The sequence below is a fragment of the Ailuropoda melanoleuca genome, chromosome 20 (genome assembly GCF_002007445.2).
Source record: "Ailuropoda melanoleuca isolate Jingjing chromosome 20, ASM200744v2, whole genome shotgun sequence".
In the NCBI taxonomy this organism is placed as follows: Eukaryota; Metazoa; Chordata; class Mammalia; order Carnivora; family Ursidae; genus Ailuropoda; species Ailuropoda melanoleuca.
In genome coordinates this window covers 27,392,890-27,408,979 of record NC_048237.1, presented here as the reverse complement: position 1 = coordinate 27,408,979, position 16,090 = coordinate 27,392,890, and positions in this window count along the sequence as shown.

Sequence of the window (16,090 nt, the reverse complement as noted above, 5' to 3'; positions counted from 1 at the left end):
CAGGAAGAAATAGAAAGAAAATTTGAACAGACTAATAACCAGTAAAGAAACTGAATCAGCAATAAAAAATCTCCCAATAAATATAAAAGTCCAGGGCCAGATGGCTTTCCAGGGGAATTTACCAAACATTTAAAGAAAAGTTAATACTATTCTTCTCAAACTTCCAAAAAATAGAAATGGAAGGAAAAATTCCAAATTCATTCTATGAGGCCAGCATTACCTTGATTCCAAAACCAAAGACTCCACTAAAAAGGGGAATTACAGGTTAATATCCCTGATGAAATGGATGCAAAAATTCTCAACAAAATGCTAGTGAATTGAATCCAACAGTACATTATAAGAATCATTTACCATGATCAAGTGGGATTTATTCCTGGGATTCAAGGGTAGTTTGACACTCACAAATCAATCAACATGATATACCACATTAATAAAAGAAAGGATAAAAACCATATGATCCACTCAATAGATGCGGAAAAAGCATTTGACAAAATACAGCATCCATTCTTTTTTTTTTTAATTTCTCCCTGAGGGTTTTTTTTATTGTAGTAAAAAATACATAATATTTACCATTTTAACCATTTTAAGTGTACAAGTCAATGACATTAAGTATGTTCACGATGTTGCCCAACCATCACAACTATCCATTTCTAGAATTTTCTCATCATCCCAAATAGAAATTCTCTCCCCGTTAAACAATAACCCCCATTGCCCCCTCCCCTCCCCTCCCCTCAGTCCAGGGAACCTCCATTCTACTTTCTGTCTCTGTGAATTTGATGACTCTAGGTACTTCAAATAAGTGGAATCATATAGTATTTGTCCTTTGTGTCTGGCCTTATTTCACTTAGCATAATGTCCTCAAGGTTTATCCACGTTACAGCACGTGTCCAAATTCCCTTCCTTTCTAAGGCTGGATAATATTCCATCGTTGGAGATACCACATTTTGTTTATCCATTCATCCATTGATGGACACTTGGGTTGCGTCTGTGTTTTGGCTATTATGAATAACACTACTGTAAACATGGGTATATAATTATATGTTTCAGTTCCCTTTTAAAGCTTTGGGTTATATCCAGAAGTGGAATTGCTGGATCATGTCATAATTCTATGTTAAACCTTTTGGCAACTTATGGCAAACTGCCATACTGTTTTCCACAGTGGCTGCACCATTTTCCAATTCCACCAGCAATGAAGAAGAGTTCTAATTCTTTTTTTTCCATACTAACATTTATTTTATTTTATTATTTTTTTTGATGATTTTTTATTATATTATGTTAGTCACCATACAGTACATCCCCAGATTCCAATGTAAAGTTCAATGCTTCATTAGTTGCATATAACACCCAGTGCACCATGCAATACGTGCCCTCCTTACTACCCATCTACTGGGTGTTTACCCCAAAGATACAGACGTAGTGAAGAGAAGGGCCATATGCACCCCAATGTTCATAGCAGCATTGTCCACAATAGCTAAATCGTAGAAGGAGCTGAGATGCCCTTCAACAGATGACTGGATTAAGAAGCTGGGGTCCATATATACAATGGAATATTACTCAGCTATCAGAAAGAACGAATTCTCAACATTTGCTGCAACATGGACGGCACTGGAGGAGATAATGCTAAGTGAAATAAGTCAAGCAGAGAAAGACAATTATCATATTATTTCTCTCATCTATGGAACGTAAGAACTAGGAAGATCGGTAGGGGAAGAAAGGGATAAAGAAGGGGGGGTAATCAGAAGGGGGAATGAAACATGAGAGACTATGGACTATGAGATACAGCATCCATTCTTGATAAAAACCCTCAACAAAGTAGGTATAGAGGGAATATACCTCAACATCTTAAAGGTCATAAATGAAAGACCCACAGCTAATATCATCCTCAATGGGGAAAAACTGAAAGCTTTTCCTCTATAGTCAGGAACAAGACAGGGATGTCCACTCTCACCACTTCTTATAGTACTGGAAGTCCAGCCTCAACAATCAGACAACAGCAACAAAAAATAAAAGGCATCCAAAACAGCAAGGAAGTAGTCAAACTTTCACTATTTGCAGACAACATGATACTCTCTGTAGAAAACCCAAAAGGCTCCACCAGTACTACATGAATTCAGTAACGTCACAGGATACAAAATCAGCATACAGAGAAGTCTGTTACATTTCTATACACCAAAATGAAGAAGCAGAGAAGTCAAGGAATTAATCCTATTCACAACTGCACCAAGAAACATAAGATACCTAGGAACAAACCTAACCAAAGAGATAAAAGATCTTTACTCTGAAAACTACAGAACATTTATGAAAGAAATTGAAGAGGACACAAAGAAATGGAAAAATGTTCCATCCTCAGGGATTTGAAGAAAAAAGATTGTTAAAATGTCTATACTACCAAAAGCGATCTACACATTTAATGCAATCTCTATCAAAATACCACCAGCATTTTTCACAGAACTATAACAAAAAATCCTAAAATGTGTATGGAACCACAAAAAACCCGAATAGCCAAAGCAACCTTGAGAAAGAAAAGCATAGCTGGAGGCATCACAACTCTGGACTTCAAGTTATATTACAAAGCTGTAGTCATCACAACAGTATGGTACTGACAAAAAAAAAAAAAACAGACACATAGATCAATGGAACAGAATACAGAACCCAGAAATGCACCCACAACTATACTGTCAACTAATCTTCAACAAAGCAGAGAAGAATATCCAATGGGGGAAAAAACCAGTCTCTTCAACAAATGGTGTTGGAAAAACTGGACAGCAACATGCAGAAGAATGAAACTGGACCACTTTCTTACACCACAGACAAAAATAAATTCAAAATGGACAAAAGACCTAAATGTGAGACAGGAACCCATCAAAATCCTAGAGGAGAACATAGGCACTAATCTCTTTGACATGAGCCATAGCAACTTCCTACTAAATAAGTCTCCCGAGGCAAGGGAAAGAAAAGCAAAATGAAGTATTGGGACTTCATCAAGATATAAAGTTTCTGCACAATGATAGAAACAATCGACAAAAGTAAAAGGTAGCCTTTGGAATAGGAGAAGATATTTGCAAATGACATATCTGATAAAGGGTTAGAAAATCTACAAAGAACTTAACAAATTCAACACCCAAAAAACAAATAATCCAGGTAAGAAAAAGGCAGAAGACATGAATAAATATTTTTCCAAAGAAAACATCCAGATGGCTGACAGACACATGAAAAGATGCCCAACATCACTCATCATCAGGGAAATACAAATCAAAACCACAATGAGATCCTACCTCATAGCTGTCAAAATGGCTAAAATTAATAACACAAGAAACAACAGGTGTTGGCGAGGATGCAGAGAAAGGGGAACCCTCTTGCATTGTTGGTGGGAATGCAAACTGGTACAGCCACTCTGGAAAACAGTATAGAGGCTCCTCAAAAAGTTAAAAATAGAACTGCCCTACAAACCAGAAATTATACTACTAGGTATTTACCCAAAGGATACAAAAATGCTGATTTGAAGGGGCACATGCACCCCAATGTTTATATTATCAACAATAGCCAAATTATGGACAGAACCCAGATGTCCTTTGACTGGTGAATGAATAAAGAAGATGTATAAGTACATAATGGAAAATTAGTCACAAAAAGAATGAAATTTTGCCACTTGCAACAATATGGATGGAGCTAGACTGTATTATGCTAAGCAAAATAAGTCAGTCAGAGAAAGATAAATACCATATGATTTCACTCATATGTGGAATTTAAGAAACAAAACAGATGAACATAGGGGAAAGAAAGAGAGGCAAACCATATAGCACTCTTAATTATAGAGAACAAACTGATGGTTGCTGGATGGGAGGTAGGCAGTGGATGGGCTAAATGGGTGATCGGTATTAAGGAAGGCACTTTTTTTTAAATTCACCTTTTTAATGTACAGTTGCATAGCTATAATCTGTGTGTGTATATATATATATATATTTATAAAATTTTTTTTATCATGTTATGTTAGTCACCATACAGTACATCCCTAGTTTTTGATGTAATGTTCCATGATTCATTACTTGCATATAACCCCCAGTGCACCATGCAATACATGCCCTCCTTAAGACCCATCGCCGGCCTATCCCAAACCTCCACCCCCTTCCCCTCTGAAGCCCTCAGTTTGTTTCCCAGAGTCCACAGTCTCTCGTGGTTCATTCCCCCTTCTGTTTACCCCCCTTCATTCTTCCCTTCCTTCGCCTACAGATCTTCCTATTTCTTATGTTCCATAAATGAGAGAAACCATATGATAATTGTCTTTCTCTGCTTGACTTATTTCACTTAGCATAATCTCCACCAGTCCCATCCATGTTGCTGCAAATGTTGGGAAATCATTCTTTCTGATAGCTGAGTAATATTCCATTGTATATATGGACCACATCTTCTTAATCCAGTCATCTGTTGAAGGGCATCTCAGCTCCTTCCACCATTTAGCTATTATGGACAATGCTGCTATGAACATTGGGGTGCATGTGGCCCTTCTCTTCGCTACGTCTGTATCTTTGGGGTAAATACCCAGTAGTGTAATAGCTGGATCATAGGGTAGCTCTATTTTTAACTTTTTAAGGGACCTCCACACTGTTTTCCAAAGCGGCTGCACCAACTTGCATTCCCACCAACAGTGTAAGAAGGATCCCCTTTCTAAGGAGGGCACTTCTGGTGATGAGCATTAGGTGTTGTATGGAAGTGATGAATCACAAAATTACACTCCTGAAACTAACATTGCACTATATGGTAACTAACTAGAATTCAAATAAAATATTGAAACATTAAAAAAGAGGAAGAAGCAGATTGCTGCTGTAACAGGTACCTAAAAATGTCACAGCAGCTTTGGGAATAGGTGATAAAGGGAGGCAGGAAGAGTTTGGAGGCACCTGATAGAAAAAGCTATGTTTCCGTGAATGAACCTTTAATGGCCATTCTGTTCATGGCTCAGAATGAAAAGAAGAGAGGCGCAGGGAAAGTCTGCATCCTCTTAGACAATACCGAAGTAATTCGGAGCAGAATTAATTGTGGAAATTGGGTAAAGGCCATTCTGATGAAGCCTCAAAAGGGAATGAGGAACATGCTGGTCAGACAGTGTCGACAAGGTGATCTTTTTTTACAAATTGTTAAAGAACTTGGCTGAACTGTGTTCATATTTGTGTGTTTTGTGGAAGGCAGAACTTTATAGAAATAAAATTGGATGTTTCATCAAGGAAGCAAAAGAGGTTTCAAGTAAAAGGATAGAATAAAGATACACCATTCAATTTCTAAGTAAGAGAAAGCTGATCAGATAAGACAGATTTAGTGTCCAATAAGATAGACATCGAACATTATTAAAAATGAAAGGTTATTTTATAAGGATAAACTGTTCAGTTCACCAGTGAGTTATAACAGTTGTAAATCTGTATCACCTAATACACAGTTTCAAATTACATGAAGCAAAAATTAAGAGACATTCACAAATTTGCCATCATATTAGATTTTTAAATACCTATGTGGTTAATGGAGTCTGCAGAAAGAAATAAGGGAAGTTACTGAAGGTGTAAGCAATGTCATTAATAAACTTAACTGACCTACACCCAACTGCAGATTGTGCATCTGTTTATAGCACACATAAGAACATTTGTAAAAATTGACACATTCTGAGCCATAAAGCAAGTCTCAAAAATTGTTAAAGGACTAAAATCATTCAGAACATGTTCTCTGACCCCAGTTCAATTAAACTAGAAATGAGTAAAAAAATCCTAACTAGCCATGTAGAGTTAAGAAGCTAGATATGCAAGCGTGAGTTTGAGATAAAAATCTGGGAATCAGAGAGTTTATTAATGGCAAAATTTGGAATTAAACCTGACTCTCCTTCACAACCATTTAGGGGGATGACACCATATAAAGTCTTTTCTGTACAAAACATTTCTTTCTGCATTGAGAATATATACAACTCATAAAAATAATACTTAAATGGTCTAATACTGGATTATTGTATAAGCAGAGAATTCAAACAGCTCTCCCACTTAGAGGTGATTCATGTTCTAACACTTTATGGTTGTAGGTTATAATTTCATAGTCTCTTAAAATAAGACCTATGTAGATAAGATATGTTAACAGAAGCTTATCCAAGATTTAGTTTGGATGACCCAGGGTCAAGTCCTTATATAGGCCTCAAGAGCTCTAAAAACAAAACAAAACCAAACCCCAAAAAACAAAACAAAACAAAAAGATGCAGAATCTGGAGTCTTGTGAAATATTCCAGATAGCCCTCCTGACTTTTAGTAGGCAAAATTTCACATCAGCCTTTTAATCAAATAAAGCACTCATTTCCTCTGACATTAGATACAGTCTGGATTTTGTTTTTCATGCTGATATTTTATATAGTTATGAAGCCTGTTTTTAAAGAATTAATTTTCCTCACATTTAAACATATTTCCTTGTGAAAGGTACAACATAACCAGCCACCCATTCCTTCTGAATGTCTGATTTATTGTATTTAGTGACTAATACATTTAAAGCTCTTTCTCAAAGTTACCAGGATTGGGCTTTAAGGACACACTAGCCCTAGATGGTCTTAACAAATGTAAACAGTGTGAAAAACAAAATTCAACTGAGTGAATTTAAAGATCTAATTGGGTTTATTCAATGATTCATGAGTTGGGCAGCATCCCATCTAGTAAGCGGAGAGATGCTTGGAGGATTGAATAAAATGGAAAGATGTCAAAGGAAGGAGGGTGGGGCAAGAAGTTATTAGTAAAAGGAAACAAAAAAGATTGTTTCAGGCCAGGATAATTTCTTTTTGGGAGTAAGGAATGGGCAGGGTTTTGTCATGCATCACTAGCGCTCATCAGGACATTTCAGATTGAATGTTAAAAGGTCACATTCCTGCTTAGGTGATCTGTCTATTGCTGACAGTGGAGTGTTGAGGTCCCCTACTATTAATGTATTGTTATCTATATGTCTCTTTATTCTGGTTTAGAGTCGGCTTGTGTATCTAGCTGCTCCCCTGTTGGGGGCATAGATATTTATAATTGTCATATCCACTTGTTGGATACATCCTTTAAGAATAATATAGTGTCCTTCTGTATCTCTAACTACAGTCTTTAGTCTAAAATCTAATCTGTCTGATATGAGAATTGCTACCCCAGTTTTCTTTTGAGGTCCACTGGCATGAAAAATGGTTTTCCATCCCTTCACTTTCAGTCTGGATGTATCTTTAGGTTCAAAATGAGTCTCTTGTAGACAGCAAATGGATGGGTTATGTCTTTTTTTTTTTAAAGACTTTATTTATTTATTTAACAGAGAGAGAGATAGCCAGTGAGAGAGGGTCACAAGCATGGGGGAGTGGGAGATGAAGAAGCAGGCTCCCAGCAGAGTCCAATGTGGGGCTCGATCCCAGGACTATGGGATCACGCCCTGAGCCAAAGGCAAACGCTTAACGACTGAGCCACCCAGGTGCCCCAGGTCATGTCCTTTTATACAATCTGTAACCCTGTGGTGTTTAATGGGAGCATTTAGGCCACTCACATTGAGAGTGATTATTGAGAGAGATGATTTTAATGTCATGTTGCCTGTGAAGTCTTTGTTTCTATAGATTGTAAATTTCTGTTCTGTGTCACTCTTGGGGTCTTTTTACTTTTATAGAACCCCCCATAATATTTCTTGTAGGACTGGCTTGGTGGTCACATATTCTTTCAGTTTCTGCCGGTCTTGGAAGGTCCTTGTCTCTCCATCAATTCTGAATGACAGCCTTGCTGGATACAGGATCCTTGGCTACATGTTCTTCTCAGTTAGAGCTCTAAAAATACCTTGTCAACCCTTCCTGGCCTGCCAGGTCTCTATAGACAGGTCTGACGTTATCTCGGAATTAACTTAACCAGAGAGGTAAAGGATCTATATTCTAGAAACAACAGATCACTCTTGAAAGACATTGAAGAAGGCACAAAAAGATGGGAAAATATTCCATGCTCATGGATCGGAAGAATAAACATAGTTAAAATGTCTATGCTACCCAGAGCAATCTACACTTTCAATGCCATCTCGATCAAAATACCAATGACATTTTTCAAAGAACTGGAACAAACAGCCCTTAAATTTGTGTGTAACCAGAAAAGACCCCGAATCTCCAAGGAATTGTTGAAAAGGAAAAACAAAGCTGGGGCATCACATTGCCGGATTTCAAGCTGTACTACAAAGCTGTGATCACAAAGACTGTATGGTACTGGCACAAAAACAGACACATAGACCAATGGAACACAATAGAGAACCCAGAAATGGACCCTCGGCTCTTTGGGCAACTAATCTTTGACAAAGCAGGAAAAAACATTCGGTGGAAAAAAGACAGTCTTTTCAATAAATGGTGCTGGGAAAATTGGACAGCTGCATGCAAAAGAATGAAACTTGACCACTCTCTCACACCATACATGAAGGTAGACTCCAAAGGGATGAAAGACCTCGATGTGAGACAGGAATNTGAAGATAGACTCCAAAGGGATGAAAGACCTCGATGTGAGACAGGAATCCAACAAAATCATAGAGGAGAACATAGGCTGAAACACCTTTGAGATCGGCCACAGCAACTTTTTTCATGACACATCTCCAAAGGCAAGAGAAACAAAAGAAAAAATGAACTTGTGGNTCGGTGGAAAAAAGACAGTCTTTTCAATAAATGGTGCTGGGAAAATTGGACAGCTGCATGCAAAAGAATGAAACTTGACCACTCTCTCACACCATACATGAAGGTAGACTCCAAAGGGATGAAAGACCTCGATGTGAGACAGGAATCCAACAAAATCATAGAGGAGAACATAGGCTGAAACACCTTTGAGATCGGCCACAGCAACTTTTTTCATGACACATCCAAAGGCAAGAGAAACAAAAGAAAAAATGAACTTGTGGGACTTCATCAAGATAAAAAGCTTCTGCACAGCTAAGCATACAGTCAAAAAAACTAAGAGGAAGCCCACAGAAGGGCAGAAGATACTTGCAAATGACACTACAGATAAAAGATTGGTATCAAAGATCTACAAAGTACTTCTCAAACTCAATACATGAGAAACAAATAATCAAATCAAAAAATGGGCAGAAGATATGAACACTTTTCCAATGAAGACCTGAGATACCACCTTACGCCAGTTAGAATGGCAAAAATCGACAAGACAAGAAACAACAAATGTTGGAGAGGATATGGAGAAAGGGGATCCCTCTTACACTGTTGGTGGGAATGCAAGTTGGTACAGCCACTTTGGAAAACAGTGTGGAGGTCCCTTAAAAAGTTAAAAATAGAGTTACCCTATGATCCAGCAATTGCACTACTGGGTATTTACCCCAAAGATACAGACGTAGTGAAGAGAAGGGCCATATGCACCCCAATGTTCATAGCAGCATTGTCCACAATAGCTAAATCGTGGAAGGAGCTAAGATGCCCTTCGGCCATATGCACCCCAATGTTCATAGCAGCATTGTCCACAATAGCTAAATCGTGGAAGGAGCTAAGATGCCCTTCAACAGATGACTGGAATAAGATGTGGTCTGTATATACAATGGAATATTACTCAGCCATCAGAAAGAATGATTACCCAATATTTGCAGCAACATGGACAGGACTGGAGGAGATAATGCTAAGTGAAATAAGTCAAGCAGAGAAAGACAATTATGATCCAGCAATTGCACTACTGGGTATTTACCCCAAAGATACAGACGTAGTGAAGAGAAGGGCCATATGAAGGGGGGGTAAACAGAAGGGGGAATGAACCATGAGAGACTATGGACTCTGGGAAACAATCTGAGGAGGGGGGGATTGGGATAGGCTGCTGATGGGTATTAAGGAGGGCACATATTGCATGGTGCACTGGATGTTTTATGCAAATAATGAATCATGGAACACTACATCAAAAACTAGGGATATACTGTATGGTGACTAACATAACATAAAAAATTATTATTAAAAATTTTAAAAATAAAAATAAAAAAAAAGGTCACATTCCTGGGGGCACCCGGGTAACTCAGTCCCTTAAGTGTCTGCCTTTGGCTTAGGTCATGATCCCAAGGTCCTGGGATCAAGCCTCACATCAGGCTCCCTGCTCAGCGGGGAGTCTGGTTCTCTCTCTCCCTCTGCCTGCTACTTCCCCTGCTTGTGTTCACTCTCACTTTCTGTCAATTAAATAAATAAAAATCTTTATTAAAAAAAAAAGTCACATTCCTGGGAAAGATAGCAACTGTAAGTAAATCTTGGTTTGCTGTCTTTGGGGACAAATGACTCCATTTTAGGCCTCTTTTTTTTTTTTTTTTTAAGATTTTATTTATTTGACAGAGATAGAGACAGCCAGCGAGAGAGGGAACACAAGCAGGGGGAGTGGGAGAGGAAGAAGCAGGCTCATAGCAGAGGAGCCTGATGTGGGGCTCGATCCCATAACGCCGGGATCACGCCCTGAGCCGAAGGCAGACGCTTAACCGCTGTGCCACCCAGGCGCCCCTTAGGCCTCTTTTTTGACAACTGTAAGCAAATCCTTAATGAGACACTGAATGAGAGTAGGCTCATTCTTGTTTCTAAAGGTATTTACACCAGGAGGTGGGGGGTGGTGTGGGGGATGGGGAGAAACTATTGGAAGATCGTTTCCTTCATGTAGTCTAATGAAAGTGTCAACCAGAGAAACTCTCATATTCGGTGAAGCGAATTAAGAATATCTGCATCTCCGGAAACATCTGGGAGAGGCAGTATGCACAGTGGGTAGAGAATGAGCTTTGCATCTAAATTGAGGAATCTCTGAGTCCTTATTCTCCCAGACACTAGCTGTGTGACACGGCAGAGTTATTAAGGTCCTCACATCTCAGTTTCTTTACTGGTGAAAAGAAAGACACTGCTCACTGCAGAGTTTTGAGGATTAAATGGAAGAATGCATGGCAAGCATTTGATAAATATCATCTTAGAGGTGAGTTTATCAGAATTCTTTTTCTATTAGTTAAGTAATACATTTTTGTAACAAAAATTCACATACAGAAATATACAAAAATATATCTAAAAAATGCAATAGCTGCCTCACTTCCTTCCAGCTTCACCTACAGAGTCTCGTGGTAACCACTATTAACAATTTGATTTGTATTCAACCTTCTAAAAGTTTCACTTCTTATTCTTAGGGTTTGAGATGCCTAGATCAGCACTTTTTTTTTTTTTTTCCTGCTTACTTTTTCTTTCACTTTCTGGTATTTGGGGTTTGCTCTTCAAACCTGAACGTTAAAAATCAGCACACTCATATCTACATTGTCCTTTGTCTGGCTGAAAAGACCATCTCCCCGGCATCCCAAAATGCAATACTTGAACGCACTGTTCTATTTTTTTTAATGATTTTTTTATTATATTATGTTAATCACCATACAGTACATCCCCGGATTCCGATGTAAAGTTCGATGCCTTCATTAGTTGCGTATAACACCCAGTGCACCATGCAATACGTGCCCTCCTTACTACCCATCACCAGTCTATCCCATTCCCCCACCCCCTCCCCTCTGAAGTCTTCAGTTTGTTTCTCATAGTCCATAGTCTCTCATGTTTCATTCCCCCTTCTGATTACCCCCCTTTTCTTTATCCCTTTCTTCCCCTACCGATCCTCCTAGTTCTTATGTTCCATAGATGAGAGAAATCATATGATAATTGTCTTTCTCTGCTTGACTTATTTCACTTAGCATTATCTCCTCCAGTGCCGTCCATGTTGCAGCAAATGTTGAGAATTCGTTCTTTCTGATAGCTGAGTAATATTCCATTGTATATATGGACCACAGCTTCTTAATCCAGTCATCTGTTGAAGGGCATCTCGGCTCCTTCCATGATTTGGCTATTGTGGACAATGCAGCTATGAACATTGGGGTGCATATGGCCCTTCTCTTTACTACGTCTGTATCTTTGGGGTAAACACCCAGTAGTGCAATGGCTGGGTCATAGGGTAGTTCAATTTTTAACTTTTTAAGGGACCTCCACACTGTTTTCCAGAGTGGCTGTACCAACTTGCATTCCCACCAACAATGTAGGAGGGATCCCCTTTCTCCACATCCTCTCCAACAATTGTTGTTTCTTGCCTTGTCTATCTTTGCCATTCTAACTGGCGTAAGGTGGTATCTCAGTGTGGTTTTGATTTGAATTTCCCTGATGGCTAATGATTTTGAACATTTTTTCATGTGTCTGTTAGCCATTTGTATGTCTTCATTGGAAAAGTGTCTGTTCATATCTTCTGCCCATTTTATGATTTGTTTATTTGTTTCTCGTGTATTGAGTTTGAGAAGTTCTTTGTAGATCTTGGATACCAGTCCTTTATCTGTGGTGTCCTTTGCAAATATATTCTCCCATTCCGTGGGCTGTCTCTTAGTTTTTTTGACTGTTTCCTTGGCTGTGCAGAAGCTCTTTATCCTGATAAAGTCCCATAAGTTCATTTTATCTTTTATTTCTCTTGCCTTTGGAGATGTGTCGTGAAAAAGGTTGCTCTGGCCGATGTCATAGAAGTTGTTGCCTATGTTCTCCTCTAGAATTTTGATGGATTCCTGTCTCACATTGAGGTCTTTCATCCATTTGGAGTTTATTTTTGTGTATGGTGTGAGAGAGTGGTCAAGTTTCATTCTTTTGCATGTAGCTGTCCAATTTTCCCAGCACCATTTATTGAAGAGACTGTCTTTTTTCCACCGGATGTTTTTTCCTGCTTTATCAAAGATTAGTTGCCCAAAGAGCCGAGGGTCCATTTCTGGGTTCTCTATTCTGTTCCATTGGTCGATGTGTCTGTTTTTGTGCCAGTACCATGCTGTCTTTGTGATCACAGCTTTGTAGTACAGCTCGAAATCCGGCATTGTGATGCCCCCAGCTTTGTTTTTCCTTTTCAACAGTTCCTTGGAGATTCGGGGCCTTTTCTGGTTCCATACAAATTTAAGGACTATTTGTTCCAGTTCTTTGAAAAATGTCCTCGGTATTTTGATCGGGATAGCATTGAAAGTGTAGATTGCTCTGGGTAGTATGGACATTTTAACTATGTTAATTCTTCCAATCCATGAGCATGGAATATTTTTCCATCTTTTTATGTCTTCCTCAATATCTTTCAAAAGTGATCTATAGTTTCTAGCATATAGGTCCTTTACGTCTCTGGTTAAGTTAATTCCAAGGTAACGCATGGTTTTTGGTGTTATTGTAAATGGGATGGATTCCCTAATTTCTCTTTCTTCAGTCTCGTTATTCGTGTATAGAAATGCAACTGATTTCTGGGCATTGATTTTGTATCCTGCCACCTTACTGAATTGTTCTATAACTTCTAATAGTTTGGGAGTGGATTCCTTTGGGTTTTCCATATAGAGTATCATGTCATCTGCAAAGAGAGACAGTTTGACTTCTTCTTTGCCGATTTGGATACCTTTGATCCCTTTTTGTCTTCTGATTGCTGTTGCAAGGACTTCTAGTACTATGTTGAATAATAGTGGCGAGAGTGGGCATCCTTGTCGTGTTCCTGATCTTAAGGGAAAGGCTTCCAGCTTTTCCCCATTGAGAATAATGCTTGCAGTAGGCTTTTCATAGATGGCTTTTATGAGATTGAGAAATGTACCCTCTATTCCTACACTCTGAAGGGTTTTAATCAGGAAAGGATGCTGTATTTTGTCAAATGCTTTTTCTGCATCAATTGAGAGGATCATATGGTTCTTGAGTCTTTTCTTGTTGATATGATGTATCACATTGATTGATTTGCGAGTGTTGAACCATGCTTGCATCCCAGGTATGAATCCCACTTGGTCATGATGGATAATCCTTTTAATGTACTGTTGGATTCTATTAGCAAGGATCTTGTTGAGGATTTTGGCATCCATATTCATTAGAGAAATCGGTCTGTAATTCTCCTTTTTGAGGGGGTCTTTGCCTGGTTTGGGGATCAAGGTAATATTAGCCTCATAGAATGAGTTTGGTAGCTTTCCTTCTGTTTCTATTTTTTGAAATAGCTTTAGGAGAATAGGTATTATTTCTTCTTTGAATGTTTGGTAGAATTCCCCAGGAAAACCGTCTGGGCCTGGAGTTTTATTATTTGGAAGGTTGTTTATCACTGACTCAATTTCTTCATAGTTAATTGGCCTATTTAAGAAATCTATTTCTTCCTGTTTCAGTCTTGGTAGTTTATAGGTTTCCAGGAAGGCCTCCATCTCTTCCAGATTGTTTAGTTTTTTGGCATATAGCTGTTGATAAAAGTTTCTAATAATCCTTGCAATTTCAATGGTGCTGGTCGTGACCTCTCCCTTTTCAGTCATAATTTTAATAATCTCAGTCCTTTCTCTTTGTTTTTGGACAAGTTTTGCCAGTGGTCTATCAATTTTATGGATTCTCTCAAAGAACCAGCTTCTAGTCCTGTTGATCTGCTCTACTGTGGTTCTGGTCTCTAATTCATTGATTTCTGCTCTAATCTTGGTCAACTCCTTCCTTGTCAGTGGGTTAGGCCTGTCCCTCTGTTGCTGTTCCAGTTTCTTGAGGTGAGAATATAGAAACTGCATTTTAGATTTTTCTATTCTTTTGAGTGAGGCTTGGATGGCTATGTATTTCCCCCTTAGGACTGCCTTTGCAGTATCCCATAGGTTTTGGACCGTTGTGTATTCATTCTCGTTGGTCTCCATAAATTGTTTAATTTGTTTTTTGATTTCCTGGTTTATCGAGTCATTCTTGAGCAGGATGGTTCTTAGCCTCCAAGTGTTTGAGTTTCTTCCAGGTTTTTCCTTGTGGTTGAGTTCCAATTTCAGAGCGTTGTGGTCTGAGAATATGCAGGGGATAATTTCAATCTTTTGGTATTGGCTGAGACCTGTTTTGTGTCCCAGAGCATGATCTATTCTTGAGAATGTTCCATGGGCATTTGAATAGAATGAGTATTCTTTGGTTCTGGGGTGTAGTGTTCTATATATATCTATGAGGTCCAACTCGTCGAGTATGGCATTCAAAGCCTTTGATTCTTTGCTTAGTTTTTGCCAGGGTGTTCTGTCTATTTCTGATAGTGGGGTGTTGAGGTCCCCTACTATTACTGTGTTCTTATCTATATGTCTCTTTATTTTGGTTAAGAGTTGGCTTGTGTATCTTGCTGCTCCCCTGTTGGGGGCATATATATTAATAATTGTCATATCCACTTGTTGAATACTTCCTTTAAGAATAATATAGTGCCCTTCTGTATCTCTCTCTATGGCCTCTAGTTTAAAATCCAGTCTATCTGATATGAGAATTGCTACTCCAGCTTTCTTTTGAGGTCCATTTGCGTGGAAGATGGTACTCCATCCCCTTACTCTAAGTCTGAATGCATCTTTGGGTTCAAAATGAGTCTCTTGTAGACAGCAAATGGATGGGTCATGTCTTTTTATCCAATCTGCAACCCTGTGGCGTTTTATGGGAGAGTTTAAGCCATTTAGATTGATAGAGATTATTGACAGATATGATTTTAATGATGCCATTTCTCTTTAAAGTCTTTGTATCGGTTGTGACTTGCTGCTCTGTATCACTCTTGGGGCCTTTTTACCTTTATAGAGCCCCCCTTAATATCTCCTGTAGGGCTGGTTTCGTGGTTACGAAATTGGTTAATGATTGGCGATTTTGGAACGTCTTTATTTCTCCATCAATTCTGAATGACAGCTTTGCTGGATAAAGGATCCTTGGCTGCATGTTTTTCTCTGAAAGAGCTTTAAAAATGCCCCCCCAAGCCTTTCTCTCATTCCAGGTCTCTGTAGACAGGTCTGACGTAATCCTGATACCTTTGCCTTGGTACGTGAGAAATTTCTTTGCCCTGGCCGCTTTCAATACTGTATCCTTGGATCTAATATTTGCGAATTGCACTATGACATGCCGTGGCGTAGGTTTGTCCTGGTTGAGCTTGGATGGGGTCCTCTCTGCCTCTTGGACACGAATGCTTGTTTCCCTTGCTAGATTAGGGAAGTTTTCAGCTACAATTTGTTCAAATATCTCTTCTAGACCTCTGTTTTTCTCCACCCCTTCAGGGATGCCGATGATTCTGACATTGGATCGTTTCATAGAGTCAGTAATCTCCCGTAATCTACATTCGTGGGCGTGGATTTTTTTAAGACCAGCTTCTATTTTCGTTTTTTC